Below are 14,151 nucleotides of genomic sequence, written 5' to 3' on the forward strand. Positions count from 1 at the left end.
AGTTTGTGGTCATCCACAATTTGATGTGAGGTACCAATGGCTTTTCTCACTGATCACATAGTTATTGTAGGGCGGTGTAGTCTCTTTAAGCACCTCTTTCTCCTTGTTTCTTGATCAGTATAGGAACCTCCTTTCACCTCCTTCCTCCTAAGGCTTTACTGATACCTCATGGCTAAGCTGAGGAAGACTGATAGGCTCCCAACTGTCCACTCATCCCACTACCAATGCTCTAATTGTGGCATTTCCCCATTGGGAACATCTCTTACAACCAAGAGAATAATTACATATATTTGATCTTCCCACAATACATTCAGCATTAACAGTTATAATATCTTTCACGTGCATTGGTCTGTAAAGGCCCACACATAAACTCACATCAGTCCATAGTCCAATCTGAGAGTTATTTCCTTAAAGTAAATTTTGACAGTGCTCATGAGAATTTCAGGGCATCACAGTCACTTGTGTCCCTGTGTGCAAAGAACTGGAAAAGTATGAAAAACATGAGTGCAATTGAGTCCCCAACACACTTTCACCAGTGGACAAAGCCTTTTGTCCCATTTAGAGACTGTCTAGGGTCTAGATCTGTTTGTTCTTAATAGAGGCCTAAAAAAAAAAAAAAGAAAGAATAGAGGCCTAAGTAGAAGTCAGTGTTGAATATGTTAAAAAAACATCTATGTGAACAAGAAAAATCTAGCAAATTTTTCTGTCTTCTTGGTACTCTTCCTGTCAATACCCAAGTATTCGTGGTTAGATTGGCTTGGAACATGCCAATTTATGTGATGCTTTTTGGGTGACTGGGTGATCTCCACTCCTTTCCCGCCAGCACAACTGAGGGCTTCCTGATCTATTACCTAGAGAGGAAGCCTCTAAAGTCTCATTAGGTTTTAGCTCAGACCTATTCATACTGCTCTTTCCTTTCTGCTTTCTGTGGGAGCAAAGCTCAGTATATCTCTACATAACTGACTACACTTGAACAGGAGGGAATATTTTTATCTGTAATCATAGCCATCAGTCATACAGAAAAAGTTTCCATTTCCTGGTGACATAGATGAGAAACTAAGAACCAAAGAATGTTTTTCTTAGATTTATGGGGTTCTCTACCCTTTATGTATTTCTTATCATGTTGTGTTCTACCCTTTATGTCTAACTCCAACTACCTATACAATTCAGCAGGGGTCTCAGGGACAGAGTTGAAGGATCACGTGCCTCCCTGTCACCAAAGCATTATAAACATAATCTGCAACCATATACCAATGTTGTGGACACTGTAGTCTTATCTATTCTGCAAATCCATTTTGAGGAGTAAAGAGTGGGCTGAAAATCCCATATCCCAGAAGACTATGGAGCAAATGAGAATTTGCTTCATGACAACCTTGAAAGGGGGAGAGAAAGGCAAGTACGACATGGCAAGGTGATCTGCCACATTCTGATGAGATGTGTTTCAAACTTTTCCCTGTGTAACCTATAAGGATAGGTACAAAGTCACCAGAGCAAAAACATAAAATGAATACCCTATACCTGGATAACACCAGGGATCTTCTCCATTTGGGACATCTGTAAGTCATAAATTCACCACAATCTTGAGGGAAGTTTACACTGTCCTTCACCCATCACATGTTTCTCTGTAATACTCAGACTTGCATGACTGGAGACCCATGACATATTTTGAGATGAGGGATGATGTTATGAATTAAAAATGTTTGTGTCCTACTCTCACCCACCACCACCAAATTTATATGAAGCCCTAACCCCACTGTGATGGTATCTGGAGATGGAGCCTTCAGGAGGTAATTAGGTTTAGATGAGGTCATGAGGGCAGGGCCATCATGATGGGATTTATGCCCTTATAAGAAAAGGAAGAGACATTAGAGCTCGCTCTCCATAGCACATGTGGACACAGCAAGAAGGCAGCCATCTGCAAGCCAAGAAGAGGGCCTTTACCAAAAACCAAATCTGCTAGGACCTTGATTTTGGACTTCTCAGCCCCCAGAACTATGAGAAATAAATGTCTTTTGTTTAAGTCGACCATGCTATGGTGTTTTGTTATAGTTGCCAAGCTGACAGATGGGATAAATGACATAAGTGCAGCAGCTTTAGGAAGCTTCATCCATGACTCTGGAGTTAGAAGTGCAAAGGGACTAATGTCTGACTCACACAGGAAAAAGCTGGAGCTAGCGCTGCCCTTACCAGAAGGTACAATAAGATCGTTGACTTGGGAGCCCCTGTACTTCCACCGCCTGAAGAAGAGAGGTCTTTGTTCTCCATGGTCAACATGTGGGCTCTGAGAAAAGAAATGTGGTAGGGATTTTCTCCACCCCTGTAAGGAAAGGAAGGCATATAACCAAGAGCTTCAGAAAACTCTTCTTATGTCCTGTGGAGTTTTTGAAACACAAAGTACAGTATCTGAGATACACAAATAAAGTCAAGAACCTGGGACTGGAGCAGCCACTGCCAAAGATATCATAAAAGGGTGGTTTGGGAGTGAGTGTGCTTCTGCCACATGCAAGAGAAAGGACTGCATTTCCAATGTCCACATGCAGATGTTACGATGGTGAGTGGCATAAGATTGTGTTAGAAGGAAAGCATCCAGAGGAGTATGTGGAAAGAACAGAAGGAGCCAAACTGAAGGGTCAGTCACAAAAGGCTGAGGAACTGAGTATGGGTCAAGTGGACAGTCAAAGAAAGACGTATTTCTGAAAACCTGCACTGAAGAGGATTTTGAATATATACTCTCCAAAGTAAAGCAGTGGCAGAGGCTCCAAAGGCCAAGACAACAAGTGCCAAATATTCCCATAATGTAATGTGAGGTATTAGTATGCCTGTTATGGACTGAATTGTGTCCTCCGAAATTCTTGTGTTGAAGTCCTAACCCCCAGTGTGATTTATTTGGATATAGGGCTTTAAGGAGATAATTAAAATTGAATGAGGCCATCACAGTGGGGTCCTAATCCAATAGGACTGGTGCCCATTTAAGAATAGGAAAAGTCGGGACACCTGGGTGGCTCAGTTGGAAGGGCATCTGCCTTTGGCTCAGGTCATGATCTTGAGACTCTAGGATTGAGCCAGAGAGAGCCTACTTCTCCCTCTCCCTCTGCCTCTCCCCTCTACTCATATGCTCTCTCTAATAAATAAATAAAATCTTAAAAAAAGAATAGGAAAAGTCACCAAAGTGCACACTCTCTCTGTACACATGCACACAGAAGAAGCCATGTGAGGAGAAACAAGAAGATAGCCATCTGCAAGCCAGGAAGATGGCTCTCATTAGAGATTAACCCTGACACTTAGATCTTGGACATCTAGCTTCAAGAACTGTGAAAAAATAAATTTCTGTTGTTTAAGCCACCCAGTCTGTGGTATCTTGTTATAGGAACCTGAGCAAACTAACAGACCATCCCACAAAAAAATAGACCTATATGTGTTCTCCTGACATTAGCCCATCACCCACCGTAGAGATCTAAAAGAACTGAGGAGAAAGGAGAAAAGAATTCAAAGGTATCAATGTGACAGGCATTTTGTCCACACTCATGAAGTACAGAAAAGGACTATTTACCCCTTGCCACAAAATCACTGACAAAGAGCTTCACAACAACTAACTAAGGTCCCCAAAGATTAAGGGAGATGGGAACTAGTGTCTGACTCACCCAAGCAAAATACAAGAGGCTGAGGCTAGTGGTACCCCAAGATAAGGAACAGTAAAATTGCATCTTGGGAGAGGGCAGAAAACCCACCATTTATGGAAAAGATATCTCTGATTTCCAGGGTTCACACATGGATTCTAGGGGCAAAAGTACCTGAAAATTACTTAAATGCCAAGAGAAGCACATGAAGAGGCAAAATGACCCCTGAAGGAGTTTAAAAACCACAAAAGGCCTATGGACTGAGGGAGAGTCTCATGACCAATCAGAGGAAAAAGGCATTGCATTTAACAAGGGCATAAAGTCTTAAGTCCCTAAAAGATGAAATGAAAATGTCTCTAAGAGAGCATCTACTCATGGGGCACCTGGGTGGCTCAGTGGGTTAAAGCCTCCGCCTTCCGCTCAGGTCATGATCCTAGAGTCCTGGGATCGAGTCCCGCATCAGGCTCTCTGCTCAGTAGGGAGCCTGCTTCCTCCTCTCTCTCTCTTTCTGCCTGCCTCTCTGCCTACTTGTGATCTGTCAAATAAATAAATAAAATCTTTTTTTAAAAAAAAGAGGGCATCCACTCAGAATTTCCTCCATATCTCAGATATGAGACCCATGCTAAAATTTAGTCAACTAGTCAAGGGTGGACTCTTCTCTCTAAGTCTTTTTCTCTCTGGGAACCACACCAAGAGGGATGAGAATGAGCAACTGTACAACTAGGGAGAAGGTGTACAATTTCTCACTGATCAAAAAAATCAAGGCAAAACATGGCTGCCTATTTTGAACTCCATTTCTATATACACACCATTTGCAAGACTCCAATCTTTAAAGAGTCCCTAGCTGGGAGTAGAAGATAATTCTCAATGTTCAGAAATGGAAGCGGGTTTTTTTAAAGATTTTTTTAAATTTATTTGACAGAGAGAAAAAAAAGCACAAGCACAGGGAACAGCAGAGGCAGAGGGAGAAGCAGGCTCCCAGGTGAGCAGGGAGCCCAATGGAGGACTTGATCCCAAGACCCTGGGATCATGACCCGAGCCGAAACCAGATGCCCAACCAAGTGAGCCACCCAGGCACCCCCAAGAATTGAAGTTTTGATTACTACTCTATAATAAGCTTCTTAGAGATTGGAAGTAACAACAGAATATTTGGCTATCTAAGGGTAACCAGAAAAACTATGGGACCCTCCTGGGCTTTCCTCCCAGGCATGGGGAGAACAGATCTCCAACATAGTTTTCTTAAGAAAGAGAAAAAGAATAAATGTATTGTCTTTCTGACCTCACTCACATCAGCTCCATAGGATCTCAAGTGAAGACACTGATCAAATTCCAATATGACTATGCTCCAAAGTTCTTTGAAAACCCAAAAGCAGGGATCCAACCACGTTTCCACTATTTGATACTACAAGGTGGGAGACAATGACACACTGTGACTTGTCAGCTCTCCATAAATATATTTTTCTAGTGTTTTTTAAAGGCCTATAAAATAATGAAAGAAAAAACCTTAAATCCCAACAGGTCACATTATGACAGGTGAAAACAGAATAAATATGCGGAAACTGGTATTGGACAAAATGAAGGGCTTCCCACATGAGCAGGCCCAAATTGACTAGATCCCTGAAGCTGTGATAAAATAGCAACCAATAAATACCAAGTCTTTATAAGGGGCCTTTATAAGGGATTTGGATGCACCCTGAAAACTCACAGAACGATGGGATGAAAGGGTACTGCCTTACCCAGTGTTTGAAATATGAAAAGTGGATCAAGAATTTACCCATAGAACCTACAATAAAGAATAGAGTGAGGGAATATGCTATGCATCAGACAGATCCCTGAAGTCTGTCTTGAACAGGATGTTGAACTTCGGATAGGCGTTTGGCAGAGGCCCCAAAGGTCAAAACAATAAATGCCAAGGACCCCATATTCTAAGGTAAAGTACCATATTATCTTGCTAAACATCAAACCAAAACTGGCCAACAACAATAACCCACTGCTGATAGATGAAAAATTGAGGTGGAAGAAGAAAACACTGGAGGGAGTTATCAGCATGGTAGCCACTGTTGGGCCTCATCCCTTTTACTTAACCTTGTAATTTAGGATTCTACTTAAATGGGAGGCACCTGCTGTAGAAATGTCACAATTAAAGTCCAGACTGACTTTCATAAAGCATATGCTCCACTGAGAGTTGAGCATTGGTTGATTGGTTGTCCTTGTTTATTATTATTATTATTATTATTATGAGAATCTAAGCAATCTTCCAATAGCATTTGCCTTCCTGGGATGACACGAGAATGAGTGGTCCATTGAATGTCTCTTGAAGTTTCCCACTGCTGCGTACTTTTTGCTGTGCAGTTGGCACTATTGTCTGATTAGATGTGGTCACCAAATACAAACAGAAAACTTAATCCGACTAACAGTCCTTAAAAACAATTTTCCATCTGCTGTGCTCACAGGATTCCTAGTGCCAAAGTCAGAAAAGGAATCAACAGCAATTCATGCCCATCATAACCTTAACAGGATAATATAGCACCAGGTCTGGCACATCAGTTTATGGACCCAAGAATCCCCTCCATAGTTAACTATAGAGCTAGCATTCTAATAAGCACTTTTCTCAGGCTTCCTTGGCCCCATGTGTTAAATCTTGTTTTCAGGCCAGATCCTAAATAGAATACAGATCATCACGCCCTATGCAATAGTCAATCCACTTGACCATGGTCCTTTCCTGGGCAGTTCAAATTGATGAGCTTCTTGATTCAACCGATTTTCATCCTAAGAGTCCCTATTCATGAGCAAGCACATGGAACACAAATAGGAATTGTGTGTCTTGTGCAGTTGGTTCATCATGTTCAGCTAAACAGAGACTGGGCCAAGCACCAGTTCACAATGTCAGCCTAGAGGCAGCTACCAAGAGTCAGTCAAAATATAACAAGATGCATTTGCAGGAGGGGAGGGTGGTTTCCAGTTAAAACACCACAGACTGAATCTTCACCCACTGAGACTTCCTTTTCCATGCAGAATTGGTTTTATTTGGGTTTTTACAATCTTTCAATTTTCTGCATCTCACTACACTCCTTCTACCTTTGTTAACAGATTTATCCACTAGATCCAATCAGATCCAGGCATCTTCAAGAATTTGGGTGTATCTGGACCTTGTTTCTTGTATCTTTGAGTCTTCTTTAACGTTTGGTTTATTTCTTCTTTGTGTACACCACTCTCCCTTAAAAACAGATGTTTCTTGGGGAATAACCACATTTTTGGGATTCTCATTTTTAACCCATCCCATGATAGGGAAAACAAGGCTTAACGACCCTTGATCTTGCTTTGTCACTCTGTTAATGTCCATCAGCATCCACCAATAAGCCAGCAACAGCTTTGTAAATGGGATACATTGGGTAGTAGTTTTAGGCAAGCACCATGAGCAAACCCCAGGGGTGCTATTGCCTAACAGCCATATCTTTTTGCCACAAGTCCCGCTCTGCATAAATGTCAATCATTGACACTTTGGTCAAAACACAATGAAAAGGTAATTGTCCCTAAAAGAAAGGTGATCTGTACAGCTTTTGTATATTTTCTAAGGCAGGTTGTTGGTGAATGCTATGCCTTTCCAATAATTTTATGTAATGGTCTGGGTAGGATACCTATGTGGTGCACAAAGTCTGTCCAATACTGAATGAATGTATCATATGTTCTGCCAAATTTAGTTTTCTGGAGGGTTAAGGGGACCAATACTATTGAATAAGCTTGGGGTTTTTATCTGGTTCACCAGAACTTATCTGGGTTGCTGAACACTAATTACTGGCAGAGTTAATCTTCTGGCTTGATTCCTTAGATAATGGGCAGGTGGTCTAACAAGGACAATCCACTGTCCTTAGCTCTTCCAATCAGAATAATGTCATCACCTAATAGTACTATAAATTGTCTGGTGAGAATTCCTGTTTTGTAGATCTCAGCCTATCAACTGGTGAGGTGTCATGGAAAAGTTTATCGCCTTGTATTACAAGAAGGCAAATTGGTTCCCAGGACGTGGATGCAGATAAGTGAAGAAAACAGTAACAGGTCCACCAATGCCACTTCATTAGGTGCCATGACCTCCATAATCTGGAAGTGGAAGGCTGAGTAATATAGCTACACTGAGCTTGCATTCCAGCACAGAGACACATGGAGTACCAGAGGGTTTTTTCACTACCCACACAAAGCTATTGTGCAGCACAGTATAGTGTTCTTTGCTTTTTTTTTTTAATAAAGATTTCATTTATTTGACAGAAAAACAGCAAGAGAGGGAACACAGCAGGGGGAGTGGGAGAGGGAGATGCAGGCTTCCCGCTGAGTGGGAGCCTGAGGCGGGGCTTGATCCCAGGACCCTGGAATCATGACCTGAGCCAAAGGCAAACGCTTAACAACTGAGCCACCCAGGTGCCTCACAGTACAGTGTTCTTAAATATCTCTGCAACTATCAATTTCTTGATCGGTGTAGGGACCTCCTTTCACTCCCCCTGCCCCATATTCCCATATCCGACACTATCTACTGATAACTCGTGACTGTGCTGAGGAAACCTGGTGGGCTTCCATTTGCCCACTCACCCCACTATCACCATTCTATTGTGGCATTTCCCCATTGGGAACAACCCTTACAATCAAAAGAAGTACACCTAATACTCCTCTTCCCACAATATATTCAGCAGTTTAAGTGATAACATCTTCTATGTGTATTAGCTCAAAAGTACCAACACTTCAGAACACATCAGTCCACAGTCCAATCTGAGAGTTACAGCCACATGTAAGGTGAGTTTTTTACCATAGCTATGGAAGTTTCTACAAATCATGGTGACCCTTGCCCCAGTACCCATAACAGCTAAAAGACTAGACAACTTTGAGTGCCATGAATTCTCCAATACACCTCGACCAGCAGATATGGCCTCTTGTTCTGGTAAAAGAGGGATGGCTCTCAATCTCTACCCTAGACCTCTTTGTTCTTAAAAGAAGAAAGCTCTGGGTAGAAAGGTGGTATACAATAAATTAGATAAACAACAGTCGAATTAGCACAAATCTGAGCAAAGGGTCTAGATCTCTTGCTCTCTTCCTATCATCAGAAATTCTCCCTCCCGGGCACCTGGGTGGCTCAGTGGATTAAGCCTCTGCCTTCAGCTCAGGTCATGATCTCAGGGTTCTGGGATCGAGTCCCGCATCAGACTCTCTACTCAGTGGGGAGCCTGCTTCCTCCTCCTCTCTCTCTCTCTCTCTCTGCTTGCCTCTCTGCCTACTTGTGATCTCTCTCTGTGAAATAAATAAATACTCTTTAAAAGAAGAAAAAAAAGAAATTCTCCCTCCTACAGAAGGAAGATGTGTGTTATTCATGGAGGACGTGTGATCCTGAGAGACTGTGGTGAGCTTTTGCTCCATCTTAAGCAAATAAAACCCACCTCGTTTTCAGGTGTTCAAACATCACATCCTCAGGAAAACCTTTCCTGACCACTCACTCACCCACCCCAACACTGCACTGGGCAAAGTCCTGTGTGCAGTGATAGAAAATACAGACCATGTGTCATTTCACAGTTGCATATTTATATGAGCATTCCCTCAATTCCTGATAATGCAACTAAAATTTTAGCTCTTAAAAGGCAAAAACACGTCTTTTTGGTTAATGAAGTCTCCCAAGTAACAGTGCCTGAGATAGAGCAGACACTCAAAAGTATTCCTGAAATTAAGTAGTTAATATAATATGCACTTCCAAGGTCTTAATTTCTATGATTATGAATAAAATACAGCATGGAAACATAAAAATACATTATAATAAATAAATGTGATAATGACAAAATTCTGGACCATGGCCAGGAGATAGCAGAAGACACTCAGGGATGTACAGACCTTCCTGGGGCTCATGGAATTACATCCCCCTAAGTGACTGTCTACATATGGATGAGCTCTGTTCCATCAGTCAAAAACCAATCCACTCCACCCCAAAGAAGGTTTCACACCAAATGGAGGTGGAAACCCCATGAGCACCTGCTGATTTTCAGCAGTACACAGGCTCCACCACTAGGAAAGACAATCAAGTATTTGATTTCAGATCAGGGGGAATGTTTCAAATATGTAAAGAACATATGGATATGCACCCACAGTGCAAAAATTAAGGTTGCAATGAATGCAGGTGCTGTGGACACATTTCTGAAAGCCTGTATTGAATGAGAAGTTGAACACACACCCTCCCAAGTAAGACACTGGCAGAGGCTCCAAAGGCCAAGACAAAATAAACAAAGGTAACACTGTGTGTCAACTCTACTCAAATTTTAAAATTTGATAAACTAATAAAGTTTTAGGCCACCCTGCAAAGAAATGGATCCAAATGAATTAGCCCATCACTCAACCCAGATATAGAAAAATCTTTAGTGGGAAGGAGAAAAGAGTTTTCAGAGGGAGTTGTTAGCATCTCGGAATTTTCTCCACCCTCATGAGGGAGGGATGGGGACTGTCTCCCAGTTGCTACAAAATCACTGATAAAGCACTTCAGAAATACTGACTCATATCCATGAAGGTTGAAAGAGAAAGGAAGAACTGGTAGGAACAAAGGATCTGGCTCTGATACTTTCTGAATTTCCAGATCTCTAAATTAAGGTGGGCAATTCATATTACACATTTCCTGGGTCTTTTTGGGTCCTGGGGTTTACATTACCCTTCCAGTATCAAGGTCTTCCATAATGTTGTTTTGTGGACCACTGGGATGTTCATTCATGATCCTTAACTGTATCTTATACTCAGGGGATTTCTTCAGCTAATGGCAAACACATAATCAGTGCCTCAAAATTACACTCTTAGGAAAGTATTCCCTGATGAATCATTCATCCACTCTGACCCCACTATAGAGTATATACCCTGTGTCCTTGCTATGGACCCTCATAACAGTCTGAATTTTTCTTTCAGAAAAATCATCTTACAGTTTTATAAGCATACAATATTTATTAGTAAATTACTGATAATGCCCCTAAAATTGCTCTTTAAAAGCAGAAACACATCCCTGTGCTTAGTGCTTCCTCCCAAATAATAGTGTCTGGTACTGAGTACATAATAAGTACTCAAAAGTATTCTGGAAATGACATACTTAATATAAGATCAAATACTGACTGATCAATTTCTATGAGTGTGACCAGGTGGAGCATTAAAAAGTGAAACGCATCCAAAGAATGAATGGGTCTATGACAGAACTGCCCATCATGGAACAGGTAATGGAGAAAGACATTTGGAGATGGATGAATTTCAGGGGTTTGAAGAATCACATCTGGGGTACCTGGGTGGCTCAGTGGGTTAAAGCCTCTGCCTTTGGCTCAGGTCATGGTCCCACGGTCCTGGGATGGAGCCCCACATCAGGCTCTCTGCTCAGCAGGGAGCCTGCTTCCCCCTCTCTCTCCGCCTGCCTCTCTGCCTACTTGTCATCTCTGTCTGTCAAATAAAATCTTAAAAAAAAAAAAGAATCACATCCCCTGAGTGTCTCTTCATATTGATAAGGCGTGTTCCACAAGCCATAAACCAACTCGCACAACCTTGAATTTTTAAGACAATCATAACATATGCCTGGTCAACGAGGAACACTGAAGAGAAAATACATATAAGTTGGAACTGTCACTCAAGCTCTTTCCCCCAAATATAAATGACAATGTTTAGCATCTTCCCTCCTCTCATTCTCAACTCATTCTCTCATTCTCATTCCCTTCTCTCATTCACCCAAACTTGACCATATGTACAAGCAACAGACCATCAAAACTTGTCCATATTCAACCAGAGGCTACTTTCAGAGTTCAAATGGCTCCAAAACACACAGGTCTGGGAGACATATTTGTGAATTCCAGCTGGATAAGCCTTACCACACATCTTTTACTTTGAACTCTTACATTTTTTACTGAATCTAACATTTTATTTCTATGGTTAATAAGATGTAAATTTTAAGTCTCAGAACTTGTATTAAGATTTTATATTCATCATTTGTTTCAGCTTCAATCCATAGGGAAGGTATTGAAATATATCTCAGATAAAGGTGAAGCAACTGAGGTTTTTCCCAAAGCCACCAGGACAATAAGCAGAACCTAAAACACTGATCCCAAAATATATGCTCTTCAGCAAGAGGAAGAGGAGGTTTCACACCATATGAAAGCATTATTTCATGACCTAAGCAGATAAACCTCCCCTTTCAGGGTTACTCTGAGAATATAGCAGTACCTAGGCATGATCACTTTATTTAAAATAAGCACAGTACAAAAGGAGATGCACCCACAGTGCCTACAATTAAGGATGCAGTGAGTGAACTTTCTGTGAGACAGGCTTGACCCTAAAAGTATGTACTGAACAAGACGTTGAAAGCAGCCACTCTTCTCTTGTAAGAGATATGGCAGAGACTCAAAAAATAAAGAAACAAATACCTAATACAACCATATTCTAAAGGGAGGTGCTGGGCTATATTGAAAAAAGAACCAAAACTTGTTCTGCTGACAATTTCTTATGGCCCCTCCCAAGTTCAGTTAGAAGGAATACAGAATTTCTGGTGAGAGTTGTTGTGGTAGGCATATATTCAACCGTCATGACTCTGGGTCTCCTCCCCCCATTCCCAAAGACATAATTAAACACTCTATGTAAATGAGAATCTCCCTTCTGGGGAGCTGCTACATTTAGAACAGAAAGTGACATGTGTTCTACTGAGAACTGAGCAGCAGTCACCCCTTTCTCTTTTTCAGTTTCTTCTATGAGAATCCAAGCCATTCTCCAGTGAGCAGTACATGCTACCTGGCTAGTCTATGGAGCAGGAACAGCCCAGAAAACATCCAGGGAGCTCAAAATGCTGGGCACGTCTTTCTACATACCAGGCAACGAGGTCTGACTGGAAGCAGTCAATCAACACAAATATAAAGCAAAGTCCAATTCTGTTGCAAAAAGTCCCCTGTCTGCTCCAAAAATGGATATGGCAATACCATAGTCAGAAAAGGTATCTACTACAGTCCATGACCAATGGTACACTTGAAACAGAAGCAGAATACCAGCTCTAGTGTTTCTGACTATGGGACACAGCGATCCACTTTACTTGACTGCAGTCGGCGCTCTGCACATTTCCAAGATTCCATGGCCTCGGGCAATGGAATCTCTCTGGGTCTTGTTTTGAGCCAGGTCCCAAATTATAAATTAACATGCCTTGTTGCACAGACTCTCTGTTTAGCACTGGTCCTAATCTGGGCATGACACAGTTGATGAGCTTCTTGGTTCTACAGAATTTCCCTCAAAGGGTTCTTATCTATGGTCATATAACACATGAATAGATGGTATGCATTTTTAGTGTTCTGCTGATAATGTTCTTTCCAACAAAGGCTAAAAATTGATCATCTAGCCTTTCAGCTGCTAGCCACCAGCCCACACTACCAGAACATTACCAGCTGCACCTAAGTCAGTAAAAATGCAGCAAGATTCCTTTGGGTGCTTATTCTCCAAGACAAGTCTCATATCCTAAACTCCACTAACTGAGCAGAATTCCCATTCCAGGCACAATTGCAAATGGTTTTCTTTGATGTTATGCAGGTACACTGGCCCACATCCCTCACTGGATTTTAATTTAGTTGATAAATCCACAAACCAGGCCTAGGCATCCACAAGAAACTTGGTGTACCAAAGACACCAAGAAGCCTGACCTGATGTCCCAGCCCCTGCATCTAAGACAACCATACCTGGAGAGTGACTGGGTACATTTTCCTGGAGCTGTGAGACACCATTAATGCCCAGTTAACTTCTTTCCTCGATGTAGTGCTTCCATGTAAACACGGAGACTCACTGGGCCATAACCACTTCATGGGATTCTCATTTTACCAATCCTTTGATAGAGATGTGAGGGTGTAAAAACCGCTGCTCTTGGGGCACCTGGGGGGTTCAGTCATCAAGCGTCTGCCTTCGGTTCAGGTCATGATCCTGGAGTCCTGGGATCGAGTCCCGCATCCGGGTTCCTGCTCAGCGGGAAGCCTGTTTCTCCCTCTCCCACTCCCCCTGAATACTGTCAGAACTGATAAATGAGTGCTTCAGCAGCACATATACTAAAATTGGAACAATATGGAGAATATTAGCATGGCCCTTGGACAAGAATGACATGCAAATTCATGAAAAATTCCGTATTTTTGAGGCTTTGACACCTCTAGACAGACTTAGGTACTCTCTGGTGATAAACTCTTAAATGCTTTGTGTATTTTCTCAATTAGATCTCTTTTCAGAAGTGTCTGTAGAACAATAAAAATATTTGGCTTGTGAAAAAAAAACTGATAAATGAATTCAGTAAAATCACAGGATACAAAGTAAATGTACAGAAATCTGTTGCATTTCTATGTGCCAATAATGAAGCAGCAGAAATCGGCTGTAGCAAATTCAGGATACAGACCTGACTGTATCCCAAGATATTTTTTATATATATATATATATATATATATATATATATATATATATACACACACACACACACACATATATATATATTACATATACATAAATATATAATCAGCCCTTAACCTGTGTTAAA

The 14,151-nt window shown here is 41.5% G+C and overlaps 1 non-coding gene across 1 annotated transcript; it reads left to right on the top strand.

The window, feature by feature from the left end:
- Positions 1-13,655: 13,655 nt before the first annotated feature.
- LOC116857875 lies at positions 13,656-13,758 on the top strand. Its single transcript, XR_004380815.1, has one exon. It is a non-coding gene; the product is annotated as a U6 spliceosomal RNA (small nuclear RNA).
- Positions 13,759-14,151: the final 393 nt, after the last annotated feature.

This window comes from Lontra canadensis, unplaced genomic scaffold (assembly GCF_010015895.1).
Source record: "Lontra canadensis isolate GAN:19392208 unplaced genomic scaffold, GSC_riverotter_1.0 scaffold127, whole genome shotgun sequence".
Taxonomy (NCBI): Eukaryota; Metazoa; Chordata; class Mammalia; order Carnivora; family Mustelidae; genus Lontra; species Lontra canadensis.